The sequence below is a fragment of the Lepisma saccharinum genome, chromosome 5 (assembly GCF_977018435.1).
Source record: "Lepisma saccharinum chromosome 5, izLepSacc3.1, whole genome shotgun sequence".
NCBI classification, from domain to species: domain Eukaryota; kingdom Metazoa; phylum Arthropoda; class Insecta; order Zygentoma; family Lepismatidae; genus Lepisma; species Lepisma saccharinum.
Window position 1 is genome coordinate 50,083,046 of NC_139233.1, and position 20,099 is coordinate 50,103,144.

General features: G+C 40.2%; 1 protein-coding gene across 1 annotated transcript in view; it reads right to left on the reverse strand.

Annotated features, from left to right (window-relative positions):
• LOC145988360 (uncharacterized) overlaps window positions 1-20,099 on the reverse strand; it is a 320,576-nt gene that overhangs the window by 273,937 nt on the left and 26,540 nt on the right. The window lies entirely within an intron of this gene.

The following is a 20,099-nucleotide window of genomic DNA, read 5'->3' on the forward strand; positions in this document are numbered from 1 at the left end:
GGCATAAAAATGGATGTGTGTAACACTTATACATGAAATTGACACTACACATTCCTTTAATAAGGTCTTGGCAATGTCCAATGTATCGGTAAGAAATCCTTCAGGCACACCACAACTACATCGAAATTTCTTCCACATAACATGAACAGTGGGATCCATGAGTGTTACCGTGCAAATTGTCCATCGCCATGCTCGTGCACTTTATTTGGCCCAATAAGAGCTTCAATAATTAAAAGAAAACTCAAAACAAGCTGTTGACAACTTCTGCACCAGCATACATAAAAGTCCATCGCTTAAAAAAAACATAGGATGTAAGACAAAAATTAATGAAAATAGTTGTGGACAATTTGCACGGTAATACTCATAGATCCCACTGTACAGTACTCGTAACGGTAAACTAACACGACTTTTATTGTTCAGGTGCTTTATAATTATTAAAAGTACCCAATACTTTCTTTTCTAGTACTGAACAGAGGTCATACTAAGAAACATAAATTACTTTATACTGAAGGTAGGTATTTCAAAACAAGTTTGTCAATCTTATGTAAAATTCAGTTTGAGTAACTGGATTTAATTGCTCAAGAAATTGACCCATAACAAGGATTAAATTCCATCGGGGAGGATTTTTTAACTCATTCATTGCTATCATATTTTCATTGTACACCTGACATGATTTTCAAGGGAAGTTTAACCCACTTATCAACTTTCACCCCCCCCCCCCTCCCTTCATAATCACGCTATAATAGGAGCAATTTTCTTTTCCGTTCAAGGCAGATCAACTGAATCAGCCATTATTGGGAATGCGCATGATCCTTACTTATAAAAAACCTCGTGTACATCAAACGTCCACACAGATAGTTATCGAAGATATTAGCGTAATACCAGGGGCGTACCCAGCAAAAAAACCGTTGCCGATTAACAAGGACTCTATATCATAAACGCATATGTCAAATTTGTCCAGACTACGATTGGTTTCTCCGATGACGTAGTGGTGACGTCGTCGCCTTGTAATCAAGGAGTTGCTGGTTTGATACCCGGTGAAGGCATGTAGTGGTTCGGATCGCATTTTAAATTGTAGATCCTGTCTCGATTAGCCTTTCTGTGCATAAAGCGAACTTAAATATTTTACATGAGAACTGGTGAAGTTTTCTTGCCATATTCTTATTCTTTGAGTGTGTTCAAAGTTTAATAAGAAAGTTATAATTACAGCTCTGCAGTATTAACATTTCTACTACTCATGTAATAAAAAATTGGACAGCTTTGAAATTTAAATATTGTGATATGAAATCAGTGGACTTTCTGGCCTTTATTATTTTTCGAAAATATTTCTGAGGTTTGACCCCTCCCCCCCCTCTCTCTCGCCACGCCTATGCGTAACACTGATATAAGTTACAACTGCACTCGATTTAAGGCAAGCTTAATAAACAATTGTTCCAATTTTGGGTGTTCCTTTTTCTATATACATAGAGGTTTGAAGACAGAGCACGAAAGGACAAAGGTTTTGAACTTTTGTGAAGTGTTTGTTTGGCCACAACTTTGTCCAACAAACCATAAAACACGTAATAACAATATCCATTTTAAGATCAAGGCAGGCACATAAAAGTCAAAGAGATAGTCTTGCATAAAAGATGTCCTGACTGCACCCACAGACTTAATTTTATCTAGAACCCTCAGATGCGCGCGCTATTATCATTCAAAGAGAAAAAGAAGGAAGAAAGGGTTGTGAAACTGTGGTCAAGTGCTCTGCATTCAGCAAAGAAGAACAGTTTAACACCTACAAAGTTCATGATGGGTTCTTTTGTGTGGTGTATCACGACGCTCCACCTGAGCCCACCACACGCAGCATCTGATTTATGCATCCTCGTGAAGAGCAAGTGCAAACATTAGCTGTGGAAGAAGTTGCTAACAGGTAAATAGAGTCATCATCGCCTTTCGCCAGGTGCTCGTGTGGGGAGACGCTGTCAAGGACGATCTCCGGTGAGACGTAACTTAGATTATGTCTTCCTCTAGTCTCTCAGGCTTGCCGACCTTTGCTAAATCAAACTTCAAATGCGACTGTAAAAATGATACAATGCTTATTTTCAGAAGATTGCATTTCGATGTCTTCAGGGTAGGACTCGAAATGGAAATTTTCACGAAACGTAACGCTTTATTTTCGTTAACATGGGGTTGTCTTTTCTTGCAAAATATTTACTACAAGAATAGCATCAAATATAGTTTTTAAAATTTTAACAGACGGAAAGCGTGGATGATAGTCATCTCACTCTACTGTGCAAAATATTTTTGAATGAAATATACATATCTTCAATACTCTGTTCTAATATTACTTATGAAGAAACAATTTGTGGAAGTGAACGATATTTCCATATTGGTATTTTGCGTATGATCAGGGATTGGATTTACTTTGACTGACTTGAAATTTCACTGTTGGGTTAATCCATCAGAACAATAGAATCCACAAGACACGACAAATAATAATAACAATAATAATTAACAAATAAAAAAGTGAATACGAGAACCACAAGCCATAAAAAGAGAAGGCAATATAAACGTCATCACTCTCTGCAAAACTCAAACGGATCTCCATGTAGAGGGGAAGGATATATGAATGCTATAATTTGTACTATTAAAGAGTATTAACAATTTAGTTCACTGAAAAGGAAAATGTGAAATATCTGTATATATATAAATAAATAAATAAAAAAAAAAAAAGAACGAACTCGCCATTTCTGACGAGACGGAACGGGAAGGATCTGAATATTCACGAACCGAAACGCCGTTCCGGTCCCATCCAGTCCGCTCCGCTCCATTTCGCACTGAAAATCGTAATCCTGTAATCATGTACGTTATCATTCAGTTTTAGGATAACCTTCTGCGTCCGTCTCATGGGGCAAGGGCCTCCACATAGAAGAGTTAGGTTGGACCCAAATCAAGGAGGCCAGTGATTTGATTGATTTGCTTTATTTTATTTCGCTTTTCTGCCATTTTTGGCTAATCGCAAAGATGAGGATGAGTGATGAACTTGATGAAGAGACACTCACAAAGAACACAATCCGCGAGACCCTTGCGTCGTAGCGCGTTATGCTAACCACTCCACCACGGAGGCCGGCAAGAAGTGCCGTGCAACTGGCTAAATGACGATATTGATCTTTTCAAATATCTAAGTACAATTTCTCGATTATGCTTCCAAGTAAATGAATGCAGAATGTCTTATCAGAGAAATAATAGCTTCGACAATGACAAAAGTACGAATTTCTGTTTACAAGCATTCCTAATGTGGGAAGATATCAAGAAACATTATTTTCTCGCTACATAAGTTCAAGGGTTCGAATCCAGGTCTGCGCATGGGTGTTCTTTGTGAGTACCCCTTCATTAATTTCATCTAATCATGCTACCTTCATTTGGTGCAAAGGTACATAAACCTTAAACTTAAAACTCAGCTAGCTTATCTACAGGGTAGGGTTCTTTGTAGACAACGAAACCAGACAGGATGCCTTCCAATGGAGACGTTTAAACGAATATATTATTTAAACACAGGATACATGGAATAAGAATTTTACATGATCAGCTACATTCTTCTATAATTTTCTCGTTTACATTCAATTTTCATCTCAATATTCTTCCTTCGTCATGGGCAGATCTGGATCGGGACTTCCTTCTCAATGGACGGTCTGGATCTGGACTTCCTTCTCAATATGGAGGATCTGGACTTCCCTCTTAATGGACGTTCTGGATCGGGACTTCCTTCTTGATGGACGGCCTGGATCGGAACTTCCTTCTCAATGGGCGGTCTGGATCTAGACTTCCTTCTTAATATGGAGGATATGGACTTCCTTCTCAATGGACGTTCTGGATCGGGACTTCCTTCTTATTTTCTTTGTGAACTTCCCTCTGGATTTCAATTTAGGTTTTGACTATTTAACGAATGCCTTTATCCTTTTCCAACTTTTTCCTCCAAGCTTTGGGAATAATACTAATATCCTCCCTTGGGGCTTCGATCGGAACGCGCCACCACTAACTATGTACAACACAGTGTATACTTGGTGCAGCCGATTGACATGCGCATCCAAGTAGGTGCTACAGTTAAACTGCGCAACCAAAAAGTGCTGTGGGGCGTCGATCAGAACGCGCTCGCCACTGATGTAAACAAAATTTCCCCTATAGGAATGGTAAATCAATCATACAGATGCAATATCTGTTCAAAGACACAAACTTGTATCAGTGCTTTGACTTCCTTAATTTTCATATTAACTTACATGTGATCATTGATTTGATTTATAAGATATATATATTAATTTACTTCTTTCATATTTATTCTTCGTCTTCTTATAATATATTCTATTGTTTTTCATCTTTCCAATTTGCTTTGTTCTTATTTATAAAATTATTCACATATATTATGCCAATTCTTAACCTTGCACGCCTGGTGCTGCCATCTCTATTCGTCTTTGGCAAACTATTCACATTACTTGGTCCTATTGGGTACGTAACACAATATTCCCCCCGTTGAGGATGAAAAATTTATATATTGGAAAATTCATTTGTAAATTTATAAATTTTTCCACTTTCACTACATCTCATTGGACTCTTCTCATTGGCTCTCATTTCTACTGCTTACATTCTTTTTCACTTTCTCTGTGCAATTATATCTCCTGGCATGCAGCATTTTTCCTCATCTCTCTATTACTGTCTTCTTTCTATTTTCGTTTCTACATATCTTATGACCGTTCCGGAAATATTAGTGACCTCTCAAGTTATTTTTAAATACCAAATATAATTCTTCAATTGTTCATCTCCTGCAAGTCTGCTCGTCTGATTTCTTCAATATAGTCTTTGCCTGACGATGTCCTGCCAAAAAGTAATTTTCGTTTCACTTTTCTTCTTTCAGCAATCTCTCTACAGATTATCAGTTAGCTCAGATTTTTCCGTTTCAATGAACTCTCTCTCTTCTCTAAGTTGACCATCTAAGTGTTTCCATCAGCTACAATAATTCTTCACATCAGCCTAATTTCATATCAGCATGTATCTAGATATATTTATTTTCTGTAATTACAACCCATTCTCGGAATACAACCGATTCTTCTTTAACTTCTGGGATTACAACCCGTTTCATTTGCACTTTTCTAAATACACGATGACTTTTAATCGTCTAAGCTTACAAAGAATATGTTTTACTGATACTATTCGATCTTCTTTCATATTTTCTTCTCCTTTCCCTGAGAGTTTTCTTCATGATTAACTTCCTTCTGTGCCTAACTGTTCTCTTCTTTCTCTTCTGTTCGTACAATTGAAAAGTTTACATCCATTTTCCATATTACTTTCTTTGGCATCTCTTCTTTTACAGGTTTGATCTTTCACTATCAGTCTCATTGTTCAATCGAGTGGTGACATAAATTAGCAGTTATCATTCTTTCTTAATATATCACTTGCAGAATATATTTTCCTCCAACGATGACTATCATATATATACGTATATCTTTTTACAGGAACTAACATTAAAGAACTAAAATTTTCTTTTTTCAAATAGTTGCCTAAACCAATAATTCCACGAATTTTTCTTCTGATGAACTGGAACTTCTTCATAGAACTTTAATGAATTTAGAAACGTACGCTTGCCAGTCTGTAAATCATAACATCTCCTTCCTTTGCACTATTCAGTCTTATTTGTCCCTTCCGATTCTTTCAAATACTCGCTGCTTGTCACTATCTTGTTTTCTTTTTCTCTTCCTCTTTTTCTTCTCTTTCTTCTTTTTTTCTATTCTTCTCAAGATCCTTCTTCCTCCTCTTCCAACTCTCTTCCAGTAAAGAAATTACTTTCATTTCTCTCTTCTTCCAATCTGGTTTCTGCCAAGACTTCTTCTGTTCTAGATCTTCATCAAATGCATGCTCTCCTTGTCTTTTCCGTCTCGTCTTCTTCTTCCTTCTCTTTGGCGAAGTAGAATCAAAATCCGTTTGATCTATGTCGACCCTTCTTAGCATATTATTAACTTTCTTCAAGTTCCTTTCAATTTTTAATTTTTTTCTCTTCTTCTTCTTCCATGTCTTTACGTGAATATATCTAAATCTCATTTTATTTTTCTTCCTTCTTTGTTTACATCTTCGGTTATGTGTATGCTTCTTTTCTTCCTCCGTCAGAGACTCGTCACTGGAAATTTCTTCTTTCATCTTCATTTTGACATGGATTTCTTCATCATTATATTGACAACTAAATTTTTCATCCCTTGCTATTCCTCTTTCTTCTTCTTCTATTTTCTTATCTGTCTCTTCTTTGTTTATTTCGCTTAACTTTATAGCTTCTTCGTCTATCTTGTTGTCATGCTGTTCATTGGAACTTTCCTCTTTCATCGTCCAACTTCTATCTTCTATCAGAATCTTTGCTTCTTCTATCTTGTCTTCATTTGCATCTACTCTAGAAGATACTGCTTCTATTTGCGATTTATTTTCAACAATTTTTCTTTCCATACTGTTGGTTCTGTGTATATTCTCCTCTCTAAGTTTTGAAACTTCTTCCTCGATCTTCCTATTTATATCCACGCTTTTGTTTTCAATTAGCAATGTTGTTTCTTCTATCTTCTTTTCCAATGATCTTCTATTTTCTTCACATGTCTCGGTTATTTTCTCGTACATTTTCTTGCTTTCATTTCTTACTTCTTCTAATTTTCTACTATTTTCATCGAGCCTTTCTTTCACTTCTCTGTTATTTTCTTCCAACTTTTCTTTTACTTCTTCAATCTTCTTCAGTTCTCTGTTATTTTCATTTATCTGCATTGACAGCTTTTGGAACATTTCCATCAAGTTTATTTCTTCTGTCTTCTTCTGCTTTTCTTTTAGCTTTTCCTTCTTGCATTCCTTACATGTATAATCTTCTTCCCTTTTACTTATTGCTATGTATTTCTCCTTTCTTATTCCTTCGCACGTCCAATGTTTCATTTCTTTACATGTGACACAGAAAATAATTTCTTCCTTGTTTCCTTCCTCTCCGCAACAAATGAAAGTTTCCCTTTTTTCTCCGTCTTCCTTCATTGTAGCTTCTCCATTCTCATTTCCATCTTTATCCTTTTCCTCCATTTTCAATTATTCTTTCTCTCTTCACTGTCTGGTTCCTAATTCTCTAGCCCCACGTTGGGCGCCATTTATTTATTGCTACCTTCATTTGGTGCAAAGGTACATAAACCTTAAACTTAAAACTCAGCTAGCTTATCTACAGGGTAGGGTTCTTTGTAGACAACGAAACCAGACAGGATGCCTTCCAATGGAGACGTTTAAACGAATATATTATTTAAACACAGGATACATGGAATAAGAATTTTACATGATCAGCTACATTCTTCTATAATTTTCTCGTTTACATTCAATTTTCATCTCAATATTCTTCCTTCGTCATGGGCAGATCTGGATCGGGACTTCCTTCTCAATGGACGGTCTGGATCTGGACTTCCTTCTCAATATGGAGGATCTGGACTTCCCTCTTAATGGACGTTCTGGATCGGGACTTCCTTCTTGATGGACGGCCTGGATCGGAACTTCCTTCTCAATGGGCGGTCTGGATCTAGACTTCCTTCTTAATATGGAGGATATGGACTTCCTTCTCAATGGACGTTCTGGATCGGGACTTCCTTCTTATTTTCTTTGTGAACTTCCCTCTGGATTTCAATTTAGGTTTTGACTATTTAACGAATGCCTTTATCCTTTTCCAACTTTTTCCTCCAAGCTTTGGGAATAATACTAATATCCTCCCTTGGGGCTTCGATCGGAACGCGCCACCACTAACTATGTACAACACAGTGTATACTTGGTGCAGCCGATTGACATGCGCATCCAAGTAGGTGCTACAGTTAAACTGCGCAACCAAAAAGTGCTGTGGGGCGTCGATCAGAACGCGCTCGCCACTGATGTAAACAAAATTTCCCCTATAGGAATGGTAAATCAATCATACAGATGCAATATCTGTTCAAAGACACAAACTTGTATCAGTGCTTTGACTTCCTTAATTTTCATATTAACTTACATGTGATCATTGATTTGATTTATAAGATATATATATTAATTTACTTCTTTCATATTTATTCTTCGTCTTCTTATAATATATTCTATTGTTTTTCATCTTTCCAATTTGCTTTGTTCTTATTTATAAAATTATTCACATATATTATGCCAATTCTTAACCTTGCACGCCTGGTGCTGCCATCTCTATTCGTCTTTGGCAAACTATTCACATTACTTGGTCCTATTGGGTACGTAACAATCACCACCCACCAACATCGTCGCGATTGGGCACAAGTGGCACAGAAGCGACGCTAAGGATCAAAAATATAAAACATTCTTCCATATAAGGTGACACTGTGTTGTAAAGCAAATAAAATACATCCGACATCATTATGGCAAGTTGAAGCAATTTCTTTCAACACACAGTAAGATTTGAATTTAGTCTATTTTTTTAATTCTCTCTTTCAAATACAAGCTTCTTGTCATTTCCCTTACATTTTAGTTTGACTCTTGCTGTTGTACGCGAAGGATGTGAAGGAATTGTCAATTATTCATCTTCTGCACTGTTTGACGAAGACATCCCTACGGAGGGCGAAGAGGAGCGGTTACCGAAGGTGCGCCGAACAAGCAAACCGGAGACAAGGTTGGTAAAGAGTAAACGCCATGGCACCCCGTGAATGTATTGGTACTGTAACATGCCAGTTTGCAAAGAAATAGATTTTTTTTCCCTTGTTCGCCTCAATACCAATACAACCGTTTCTATAAATATCGCATCAAGTTTACAGGTATACATACTTATTGCTTAAAAACTTGCATTGCATACGATTTGTTCATAATAATGTAACGCAATGTGCAGAGTGACGAGAAATACGTTTTAGGCACTTTGATGAAGCGAACATGAAGGTAGCAAACAACTAAGACGGTGCTCCATTTTAACAGTTGAAGATCGAAAAATCTCAAGAGCCCTTTAATGACACTACGATAATCCCCTATTTCAAAGCAAACTACTATTTGCCCCTGCACAGTTAAAATCGAGAGGTCGTTTGAATCTACGTTTACTACCGAAAGGAACGTCCCCTGCAGCGAAAATATAATAAAACTATAACAACTGTACCAGACCGTTCAGTGTCCCGTATCTACTACAATCATCTTACGTCACATAAGTCACTCCACGCCATGATATATTGCCGTACACAGCCGGTTTTATTTCTCGAATGTTGAAGTCGAAACGAAGCATGTTTTAGGGAAATCTTGCCATTGTAGTACGTAAGATCGCAATCTCGATGTCGTGATTTACGTCATCATGTAGATCGACAATACATGAATGCTAAAACGAATGTCCTATTGTTAAAGCACAGTTTCTGCCTAAAAGGAATGACGTATGGGATATAAAAAGTGAAATTTATTTTACGCAGATCCATGGTTGAATCTGTCAAGGTGGGTTCGTTGGAGCTTTTGTTTTCCGATTGGATTATTATGCATCAGTGACTCTGGACGTTATAACAAGTTCGTACAAAACGACTCCAAGAACATTGTTAACTGGCATCTATAACACCACTTGCGTATAACTGTTAAAATTATAATCATGGACGTGCGGAAGGGGAGGCAAGGGGGGGGGGGCACGGCTCCCCCGTGCAAAATTAATGTACACCTAAAAAGTATATATACTTCACACATCATTTCATTTCAGTCACAGTAATTTATGTTAATCATTATAAGGGCGTTGAAGAAAGATGATAATTTCAGACTGAAGCAGTGTTTATAGGGGAAAATATTAACCCTTTCCCAGCTGGAAAAAATACCTTGCTTGCTCTTCCCTGAAAAAAATCCTGCGGACGTCCATGTTTATATTGTAAATATTCTTCAGAAAAGCAAGTGCTGCATGTGACGTCATGTGACGTCATACAATCATGTTCGTTGAACAGCTATGACTAAGGTGACCAGATTTGTAAAACAACAAAACTATATTTTTCATATTTTCATGAAGGAAAAACGGGATAAAACGGGACGGCAAAAAATGTACATATTTTAATATAAAAACCTGTTTCATGAATACTTATGTTTGAAAACTAATTAAGTAAATACTGTGTAAATAACTTACATAATAGGTTATATGCACTGCACTTAAACCAAGCATTGATTTAGAATTAGACGTCATTCATTGATATTTTTCCAATTTCTTTTCAAATAACATTTTGTAAAAGTTTACACACGTGTCATTAAAGATCACCTTATAAATCAACAGAGCTTTCAAAGTTTTTGTTGAAAGAGGGTTCTGGTTACTTGTCCACAAACCATTCATGTACGAAAAACACTCGTTCAGTGGGGCTAGTCCTAGAAGAAACTCCGATATTTAAAGATAATTGGAACATGGCACATTGTTGACATTGAAATGTGAAAGAAATTATACCCAACAAAGCCATAGTTCACTTCATTTAGATAACTGCTAAATTAAGAAATATGATGTATCAGGGTACGCTTCAAGCTCGTGTGGAGAACAAGGAACCTACAGAAAGTTTCATTCTTAAAATGTTAGTTAATGAAATCTAATTACATATCAGTAGTAAGAGGCAATTTTAAAATATTAGAATTGCTTTATTGGTATTATAATTTGATGCCTATGACGACATTCCTCCCGTGAAGTTCCTCCCCCCCCGAAGAACGTGACTGGATTCAACACTGGGCTTCATTGTAAGAGTAGAAAAGGTGTATAATAATAACACGTGGCTCGACAGCCCTGGAAGGGCCTAGGCCGATCTCCCGACTGCCAGTCTCCCTCCTACCTAGAGGTGTGGAGATCTTCAACCGGTAATGGGGTGACGTGGGGTCAGCACGTAGAACCCTCAGCCGATACAGGAGAGTTCCGAGATCGGGTTACGCCACTCACTTGTAGCTCCCCAAGTTCCTCACGATGGTGGGTTGCCACCGGTCCTACACACAGGCCGAGAACCAGAGACTGAACACAGGCGGACTCTGATACTCCCGCAATCGGAGCCCAAAGCACGGCCGATAAGTCATGGCCACAAAAAAAGAGACTATCCTGGCTAATAGGGGACGTCTGGTCACAGCTATGACGATTCCAACTCTCCGAACAGTATTTCGGCCTCCCCGATAGCGTAGTGGTAGCGTCGTCGCCACTTTAAACTGTAGGTCCAATCCCGATTAGCCTTACTGTACAAAAGTGAACTTAAAAACACCCACTCAACCGAACAGTATTTGGTTCTTTGTTAATATTTCCTTACAATTTAAATATGCAATTACGTATTGTAACGACCCTGCTTGGTCGCCATTTAATTATTATTAGACCTTGCGTGGTCACTATATTATTTTTAATCTGATGAAAGAGTTAAGCGGAATGTCCCTGCGAGGCGTACGCTTTTAGTTTAAATGTATTCTGTGAACGTTAACGGTTCCACCTCTACGTTTACTAGCTTCACTCATTATTAGACCCTGCGTGGTCGCTATATTCTTTTTAATGTTATCAATTATTGTCATTTACATTGTTCAACGTGTTGTTTAGAATAGCAGAGTCCTGCGAGGCTCATTATTAATTGTATTGTCTGAATGCACACAGTTTTAGTTTATATTGTCACATGCATCTAGTGATTTTCCCACTAGTGATTTCTTAATGTCAAAACCTTGATATTCCTCAGTACGAAGTTTGCAATATGTAAAAAAATGAGTTAGCAACGCGTACTTGTAGTTAAAAATTTTCACCACCCATGCGCCACCGCGAGTATAAAACCCAGCGCAGCGAGACCGGAGCTCAGTTGGCTCCCTGATGTCAACAGGCAAACATCCAGGGTTAACTGGCCTCCCAGCCTGAGAACTAGAAGCCATCCCAGAAGGAAGAACGGAGAAAGAAGAAAGAAGAGCCTAGCAGCAACCTACCTACCTGGTCCGCTCGCCTAGGCTGATAGGTGCCCAGGTTCTACCTGCCCGGCTTGTCTGGGAGCACCCGGACCTTCCTTTCTAACCTGCCGTCCCTTCATAGGAGACACCGGTTGGCTTGCCAATTCCCAGCTTACGCCGGGGGTGTCGCGGCATCCTTTAATCCTTTTACCCTGCGCCCGTTATTCGGGAGTACAGATTGGTTTCGGCCAATTCCCGGCTGTGGTTGGGGTACTACGCACAACCTACTCTCTTTTACAGGGGAACCCGTGACGTCAGCGGCGACCAAGGCCCTAAATAAAATTAGGTCCCCATACTCCCCCTGGCGCCTCACAGTGAGGAATAAATTGGATGTTCCCTGCCCCCCCTTATCTCTTCGAGACCAAAGGTGGTACAGGTAAAAGAACGTGCGTGGTACAGGTAAAAGCACGCGCGTGGTAAAGACACGTGTGTAAGTGTGCAAACGGACACCCTTGTGTTGAGACTATAATAAACAAATATATTAAGCTGGTATAGTCTTTCCTTACACCCAGCAAGCCCTGAGATATTTCTGAGTCCATGTTCTACGGCTGACAAAAAGTTAGCGCATATGGGTAGACTTTTGCCGTCCTCCTAAGTGAAGTGTTTAGAGTGTGGTAATTGTGTGTAGGTGGGACGTTGCAAAAGTTTTTGGCGCCATAACGTGGGGCCCGACAGAACGGTGCAATTAAGCGAAGTAAACCGAACTGTGCATTAAAAGGACTGTCCAGTGAAAGTGAAAGTGTGGACTGTATTAAACATGGATCAAGAATTTACTGGTATGAACCTGAGAAGTAGAGGGAGGAAGACCATGGATTCAGAGTCTGGATATGGTTGCTGTGAAGAACTGGGAGAAGAGGCAGCACATTTCCAGTGTTGCCAGTGCCAGCGCCAAATTCACTGGAGCTGTGATGGAAAAGATGTGGCTAGCTTCCCCGCTGTAGGAGTTAAATGCCAGACGTGTGAATCTGGTCCGCAGACTCAAGTAGCGGAGACCGCAATACAAGAACCAAGTCCGCTGACCAATCCTCCATCAGACCATTGGTTATTGGAATGGCTGACGAAAGATAGGGAAGACAGAAAGAAGGAGAGACTTGAAGAAGAAATACGCCGAGAGAAAGAGAGACTTGAAGACGAAGAGCGCAGAAAGAAAGAGAAACAGGAGGAAGAGAAAGTGCGCAAAAGAGAGGCAGTTCAGGCTGAAAAGCTGAGAAAAAAGGAACTGATGGAACTTAGATCCCTAATAGAGTTTCATGAAGAGAAAAGGGAGCTAGAGAAACGAGAGATTGAAGAGAAAAGAAAGGTAGAGAAACGAGAGATTGAAGAGAAAAGAGAGCTAGAGAAACGAGAGATTGAAGAGAAAAGAGAGCTAGAAAGAAGAGAAATTGAAGAGGGCCTCCCCGATGGCGCAGTGGTAGCGTCCTCGCCTTGTAATCAAGGAGTCCCGGGTTCGATACCCGGTGGAGGCACAAGTGGTTCGGATTCCACTTTAAACTGTAGGTCCAGTCCCGATTAGCCTTACTGTGCATAAAGTGGACTTAAAACACCAACTCAAACCAAAAGAAATTGAAGAGAAAAGGGAAAAGGACTTTGAAACTCTCCGAGCTTTAATTGAGAGCCTAGAGGAAATAAGAAAGAAAGAAAAAGAGGAAGAAGAAGCCAAAAGACAAAGAGAAAAAGAGGAAGAAGAAGCCAAAAGACGGAGAGAGAAAGAGGAAGAAGAAGAGAAGCGTAGGAATGAACTGCAAGCCCTCTTTGCCCAGCAGAGGACTGACATAGAAGGTCTTAAGGCCGGAGTAGAAAGTATCCAACTTACTTCTCAGCAAGAGATAGCAAAGGTTGAGGAGAGAGTAAAAGAGGTACTTCAGGAAAGACTGGAACCATTATCTCAGTGGCGCGGACAAGTAGAGATTACTGTGGAGTCCATTGAGAAAGCTGTCCAAAACTTGGGTGACAAGACCGAATCCATCGAGAAAGTCGTGCAGGAACAGAAGGAAGTGATGGAGTCAATGACCTCAACTCTGCGGAAGGACGTAGAGTAGGCAGCTGAAGAGAAGGTGAATTCTCTTAGGGTAGAGACAAGGAAGCTCGAAGTATCTCTGCGAAGAGAAATGCAAGATCAGACAGGAACATTTGTCCAGAGGGTAAGTGAACTTCAGATTCAGTTCCAAAGATTGAATGTTCAGCCAGAACCCACTCCAGATGTTCATTCCAGCCCTTTTACTCCGGATAGAGATCTGAATTCGGATGCTACTCCTTATGAGCCGCCCAGGTTAGCTGAGGAACCTCTATTCGCTGCCAACAGAATGAAGGCTGACGGAAGAAAGAGGCCTCGATACGATGATACTTCAGATGGATCGCCACCTAGAAGAACTCCAGATTTTAAGATGCCTAGAATGGCGGAACTCGCCCACATTCCTAAATTTAAAGGCGACATTGAGGCTCAGTCAGCTGAAAAATATCTTCGGGAGCTCAACGTCAGCTTTGAACTTATGCAGGTACCCGAACATTATAGGCTAGAGTTGCTTCCTAGAGTCTTCACTGATAAAGCTGAACACTGGCTTGCAGGAAATATTGATAGTTTCGTGAATTATGCTGACTTTTGCGCCAGGTTCAAAGAAGAATTCGCTTCTGAGAAGGCTAGACAACGGCAGCTAACAGCTGTGAGAAACAGGAGATATTCCAGACTTGTCCACGAAAGTATGGAGAGCTTTGCCTGGAGCGTTTATGCGGCCTATAGAAACCTGAGTGATAACTTTAATGAGGGAGAAGTACTTAATTTGATCATCGGACAACTTCCTTATAGAATGCGAAACCTTTGTTTAGCACATGCGCCCAAAACGGTAGATGACCTAACCCATTTCCTGAAGGATTTTGAAATCTATGATGAGCCAGATGCATGGAGGAACAAAGATGAACCGAAGGGAAAAGAACAGAATCCCTCAAGGAACTATAAAGTCCGGAACATAGAAACGAGGTCAGAAGGTAATTACCAGCGCCCTCAACGTTTCACTAATGAAAGAGGAGGCAGGCGTGAATTTAGAAGAAACTCTTTGCGACCTTACCAAAACCAAAGACGTAGATCTCCTGGCCCAAGAAGGATCCGTGAGGGTAGAAGTAGCCCTAGTCCTCCGAGACGACGATTTACGGGTGAGCAGAATGAGATTCGCGGACCTCCATCTCCTAGACAAAACATTACATCGGAGCAGGAGGAGGCCGTAGAAACAGCGCGGGAGTTTCATCAAAATCAAAGGTCCCAGTCTAGCCAGACAAACTAGGACCTTGTCTAAATGCTTCGTTCCTGTTTAGGCAAGGGACTTCGATGGAGCGGCCCAAATTAATAGATAAAGATGTCCAAGAGTTACTAGTAAATTTCCAGCTAACAGAAACTGAAGATACCATTTTACAAAAGGAATTGAAGTCTGCAAGGGAATCCAAAATTAGATACAGATCTCCGGTAGTGCAAGCTAAATTAATGGACTTTACAGTGACCTGTGTGATTGATACTGGAAGTGAATGCTCGATCCTTAATTATTCAATCTGGACTAAGTTAGTAGATAAGATACCTGGCATACAGATCCAGAAAGTTCCAGAGGTGCGATTGGTAGATTTCTCTGGAAGTCATAAGAAGCGTGTATGTGGAAGCAGGCGTGTAGAGTTAGAAATTGGTGGTTTAAATTTCAGTACTGAGGTTTTCATCTTAAAAGGATTTGGAACTGATCTTCTGTTAGGAATGCCTTTCTTGAAACAGCACGAGGCTGAAATCAACTTCAGGAAAAATATTGTAACGTTGTCGTTCGGAAAAACTTCTGAGCAGAGCGAGGGGAATCCATTAAATATTGATATAGTGCGTTATATCCAAAGAATCCAAGATGAAGAAGTGGATTGGATGTATAAACCCACTGACCTCAGAGAGAAGGTCGATACGATAAATATTTTGCTCGATTCCCAGAAACAGGAGTTATTCAGTGTGCTGCTGCAGTATCTAGAGGTATTCTCAGAGAAACCAGGAACCATGGAAAGTGCTGAATGCGAGATCGTACTGAAAAGTTCTGAACCAGTTTACCGCCACCCATACCCAGTACCGCTTTCCAAAAGAAAAGCTTTGGAAAAGGAATTAGATCTCTGGAAAGCATGGAATATCATCCAACCATCTGTGTCTCCGTATCTGAACCCATTATTAGTGGTCGACAAGCCTGACGGAAGTGTACGGCCTTGTCTGGATTTTCGTCAACTCAATGCAATCAGGGTGGTCCCTAAGAGCTCCGTCCCACCAATTGACGAATCTTTACAACGATTCCGAGGATCACGATACTTCACTAGTTTGGATCTGGCCTCAGGTTACTTGCAGATTCCCCTAAGAGCAGAGTGTAGAAAATATACAGCCTTTTCCTACAAAGGTCGTCAATATGAATTCCTAAAAATGCCCTATGGCTTATCGAATGCAGTTTCTACTTTTGTATCTGTTATGCACCGTGTGTTTGGACCTGAGACTGAAAGTTATTTAACGGTGTATATTGATGATCTCCTTATTTTTGATTCGGATTTTCCAACTCATTTAACACACATAGAAGAAGTTCTTCGCAGACTGGAAGAAGTCGGTCTCAAGGTGAAATTAAGAAAATGTAATTTTGTGAAAGGAGAACTAGTGTATCTCGGACATTTAATCTCTGGTGATCAGATCAAGGTAGATCTAAAGAAGAATGAAGCCATTCTAAGGTTCCCTCGCCCTAATAGTAAAAAGGACGTTAGAAAATTTTTAGGACTAGCAAACTGGAGAAGAAAATTCATAAAGAACTTCTCTGTGAAGACAGAACCTCTGGTGCAGCTGCTTTCCAAAGCTACCAAATGGAATTGGAGTCCAGCTCAAGAAGAAGCTTTTTCTCAGTTAAAAGAAGAATTAGTAAGTACTCCAGCGTTAGTGCAGCCGGATCTAGATGAAGAGTTCTGCATTCAGAGCGATGCCTCAACTAAAGGTTTAGGGTGCATCCTATTTCAAGAGCAAGGAGAAGATAAAGCTGTTGTTCAGTATGCTAGTAGAAAATTAAAGAACAATGAAAGGCATTATTCAATTCATGAGCTTGAATGTTTGGCCATCTTATTTGGAGTGAATAAGTTTGAAATTTATTTGAAGGGTAGACATTTCAAGATTTATACTGACCACCGTGGATTAGTTTGGCTACAAAACTCGAAGAACTGGAATTGCCGTCTTACTAGATGGTCCCTCAGATTGCAGTCCTACTCTTTCGAGATTATTTACATCCAGGGGAAAGAAAACTTAGTACCTGACGTGCTTAGCAGATATCCAGCGGAAGATGAAGACGTGGAACCACAAACCAGAAATTTCCATGTAAACTACATCTGGCAGGAGCGAGATGAAATAGAGGAGGTGGAAAGTTGGATAGAAGCTCAAGAAGCTGATGACTTTTGCCGGCCTATCATCAAAATCCTAGAACAAAAGGAAGAGCAAGATTTGCCTGCAGAAACAAAAGTTAAGAAGTTGTACCAAAGGTATGGTAATCTTTTGTTCAGGAAGAGTTCTGGAGATGAAGTAACGTGGAAGTTGTGTGTTCCAGAAAAGTTCATGGAGAAAGTTAGGAAAGAAAATCACGACGAGCAGGGACATTTCGGCATAGCCAAAACCTTAAGCCGAATTAAGGCCCGTTATTTTTGGCCAAAATTGAAGGCAGATGTAGTTAAGCATGTCAGAGATTGCCTCACGTGTGCTAAGACTAAGATGGATAAACTAGGAATTCTTAAGGACAAGATGCACATAAATCAGAAGGATCCTCACCAGCTGCTGTCCATAGATTTAATTGGAAAGTTACCTTCATCTCAGGGATACCAATATATCTTGTCCCTGGTAGACGTTGGTACAAAGTTTGTCTCAGTTTATCCCTTACGGCGAGGGACTGCAAGAGAGATAATAAATATAATGTAGAGAGGATACTTTTCCCACTTTCCAAAAGTTAAGGCCATCTTGTCAGACAGGGGTACCCAGTTTACTTCAGGACTATGGAAAGACTACCTTGACCAGAAAGGCATAAGATATTTGTTCACGACCGCCTACCACCCAAGCAGTAATACAATTGAAAGGATGAATCAAGAAATTGTAAGGTTACTCAGATTGTTCTGCCATCGTGAACATCAAAGTTGGCCTAAATTTTTAACTGAAATCTGTTGGCTACTCAATAATTCGGTATCTGAAGCCACCGGCTTTGCTCCTTCAGAATTATTCTTCAACAGAGCCGTTCCTAACCAAGTCCTTGATCATTTCAACTGGCCTATCAACGAAGTAGACCCGCAAATCTCCAACTGGAATCAAAAGCTGTTTCTAGCCAAGTCCAAAGAGCGCTCTAGAAATATCAAACGAAAATTTAAGACTAAAGGCCATGCGCTCGAGCTGCACGAAGACGACTTGGTTCTTGTTCGAAATCATAAGCTTAGTTCGAGGAAGAATAAAACAATAGCTAAGCTCTTCGAAGTGTATATTGGACCTTATTTAGCCACTGATCTTCGGAACAACACAGCAATGTTAGTTCACCCCAGGACCAGGCAACCTGTCGACCGAGTCAACTTCGACAACCTTCGCCTCTACAGGTGTTCATCGGAGCGAAGAAGAGAAGTGGTAGGGGAAGAAGATGACCTAGTGACTAATGTGTAGGAGAAACAGACTCTTATTACTGTCATTTTTTTTATTGAATTTGAAATCAATGTTTCATGAAAATTTTTCATAAATTGTAAGATTTAAATTTCTTCAAAATTTTCGCCCGAGGAAGGGGCATATGTAACGACCCTGCTTGGTCGCCATTTAATTATTATTAGACCTTGCGTGGTCACTATATTATTTTTAATCTGATGAAAGAGTTAAGCGGAATGTCCCTGCGAGGCGTACGCTTTTAGTTTAAATGTATTCTGTGAACGTTAACGGTTCCACCTCTACGTTTACTAGCTTCACTCATTATTAGACCCTGCGTGGTCGCTATATTCTTTTTAATGTTATCAATTATTGTCATTTACATTGTTCAACGTGTTGTTTAGAATAGCAGAGTCCTGCGAGGCTCATTATTAATTGTATTGTCTGAATGCACACAGTTTTAGTTTATATTGTCACATGCATCTAGTGATTTTCCCACTAGTGATTTCTTATTGTCAAAACCTTGATATTCCTCAGTACGAAGTTTGCAATATATAAAAAAATGAGTTAGCAACGCGTACTTGTAGTTAAAAATTTTCACCACCCATGCGCCACCGCGAGTATAAAACCCAGCGCAGCGAGACCGGAGCTCAGTTGGCTCCCTGATGTCAACAGGCAAACATCCAGGGTTAACTGGCCTCCCAGCCTGAGAACTAGAAGCCATCCCAGAAGGAAGAACGGAGAAAGAAGAAAGAAGAGCCTAGCAGCAACCTACCTACCTGGTCCGCTCGCCTAGGCTGATAGGTGCCCAGGTTCTACCTGCCCGGCTTGTCTGGGAGCACCCGGACCTTCCTTTCTAACCTGCCGTCCCTTCATAGGAGACACCGGTTGGCTTGCCAATTCCCAGCTTACGCCGGGGGTGTCGCGGCATCCTTTAATCCTTTTAACCTGCGCCCGTTATTCGGGAGTGCCGATTGGTTTCGGCCAATTCCCGGCTGTGGTTGGGGTACTACGCACAACCTACTCTCTTTTACAGGGGAACCCGTGACGTCAGCGGCGACCAAGGCCCTAAATAAAATTAGGTCCCCATACTCCCCCTGGCGCCTCACAGTGAGGAATAAATTGGATGTTCCCTGCCCCCCCTTATCTCTTCGAGACCAAAGGTGGTACAGGTAAAAGAACGTGCGTGGTACAGGTAAAAGCACGTGTGTGGTACAAGTAAATGCACGCGCGTGGTAAAGACACGTGTGTAAGTGTGCAAACGGACACCCTTGTGTTGAGACTATAATAAACAAATATATTAAGCTGGTATAGTCTTTCCTTACACCCAGCAAGCCCTGAGATATTTCTGAGTCCATGTTCTACGGCTGACAAAAAGTTAGCGCATATGGGTAGACTTTTGCCGTCCTCCTAAGTGAAGTGTTTAGAGTGTGGTAATTGTGTGTAGGTGGGACGTTGCAGTATATTTTAATGTCAGTGGGCGCATGTATAAGTAAATAGAAATCCAGTAACTTTTTCCAGGAGAATTTTATGTACCCGCCATTATGTCCCGTTCTCCCGACTACTT